At 38.5% G+C, this 1773-nt stretch overlaps 1 pseudogene; it reads right to left on the bottom strand.

Moving 5' to 3' along the window:
- Positions 1–382: 382 nt before the first annotated feature.
- Positions 383–1361, bottom strand: LOC149202436 (RNA-binding protein 208 pseudogene; annotated as a pseudogene).
- Between the last annotated feature and the right edge of the window lie 412 nt (positions 1362–1773).

The raw sequence follows: 1773 nt of genomic DNA, 5'->3' as shown, positions 1-1773 counted from the left end.
TTAGATATTTAAAAAAAACTAACTTCATTTTAGTTTTTTTTAGAATCTTTCTTTATTAGGTTTTAATAAAAAATTTGTTGATTTTATAACTTAAAAAAAATATCTCAACTTCAATAACAAATTAAAAAAAAAATTGTTTTTAATTTGTTGTTTAAAAAATCCAAAGCAATAAATAAAATCAACAGATAAAAGAATATGTTTTCATATTTTCATTTTAAGATTGGTTATTTCAACCCAAAAAAAAAAACAACAACAACATATATATATATATATATATATATATATATATATATATATATATTCCATGCAATAATAATATATATATCTCCTATATATATATATTATTATTAAAAAGTAAAAAAAAAAAAAAAAAAAAAAAAAATTAAATTGATTGACTTTCATTGTCAATTACATTTTGATTGCCTGCAGGACCAACCACTCCCATGGGACCATGTCCAAGGCCCAGTCCCAATCCTTGCTGAGCAGATAATGGCAATAGAGGCTGGCCTCCTCCTGCGTGGCTCATGTTCAACTGCCGATATGCAAGAATATCAGCAGCCGAGTATCCTTGGTTCAACCCTTGAGCGGGAACAAGGGCCCCTGGAAAAGGTGCTGATGGTGGAGGGAGAGCATTAGAGCTAGCTCCTGGAGGAGTGGGTTTGCTAGACTTTCCACCAATAACTCTGCCATTAGCCAGCTGAATGGCTAGAGCAGCTTCTTCATGGCTTCGATAACGGACAAATCCAAAGCCCTTGTCCCTTTGAACACGGACATCCTCAATAACGCCCACATTCAAAGAAAGAAACTGCCTGTGTAATTCAGTCTGGGTAACTTCATGCGGCAAGTTCCCAATATAAACAGTTGTGTACAAAGGATTGTTTTCTGGTCCTGAGGTTTGGGCACCACCTTTTGGCTGGCCTCCTGTTACGCCCGCTGTAGTTCCCGCTGAAATATTGAGATCTGCGCTACCATTGGCTGAGTATTATTTGATGCATTTGAAGAAAATTGCATTTCAGAGTTCTATTTGTCATCACTTGGATTTCCAGAGCTTGATTTGGTTGCCCAATTACACCGAATAGTTCTACTCCCAAGAGTTTTTCCTGTCATCTGGTTTATAGCATTATCAGCATCCTGCTGATTCCTAAAGGAAACAAAACCAAATCCCCTTGATCTGCCGGACTTCTGATCTAAGTTATTGGAGCATTTCCAGAAATTTTTGTGCCAAGGTGTAGGTCGATTTCCTTCAAAAAAATCCGCCAATCCCTTGAACTTTGTTTCATCTTGCTATTTTAATCTGTTCAAATCTATTTCACCCAAATACCTTGACCAACTTTCATTCCCACAGAGCCATGTGGACACATAGGAATAGAGGTTACAGATATGATAGGCTGATATTTCGGATCCAATCTCACAAACTCTAGGCGACCTCCGCATTATGAGACCAGCGCAGCTTCCATATAGGCGAATCCTTGCAGATGCAGCTCAGTCCTTACACGAAGTAGATATTTTGTCGTTCGGGGATGGCGTTAGTTGAAAATAAGGGTAATCTCAGCCGAGGCTTCCGCGGTTTACAGTTGGGATGCGGCCATCGATTGGCATTCTACGCAGATATTTAGAGAGGAATCCCTATATATTCCTTTCTTGTGATCCGCTCGGTTTCGAAGAGAAAGGCAGCGTACGAGGGCATATTCCAGCACTTCTTCCCTCTTCATTGCACGACAATCCCTTGGCTACTTCATGGAAATCTAGCAGGTTACACGGTCCTACAATGAA

This window comes from Pinus tabuliformis, chromosome 2_1, assembly GCF_031772625.1.
Source record: "Pinus tabuliformis cultivar Carrire ecotype Pingquan chromosome 2_1, CPIR1, whole genome shotgun sequence".
Lineage (NCBI taxonomy): Eukaryota > Viridiplantae > Streptophyta > Pinopsida > Pinales > Pinaceae > Pinus > Pinus tabuliformis.
This window is presented reverse-complemented; position numbering and strand designations above follow the sequence as displayed.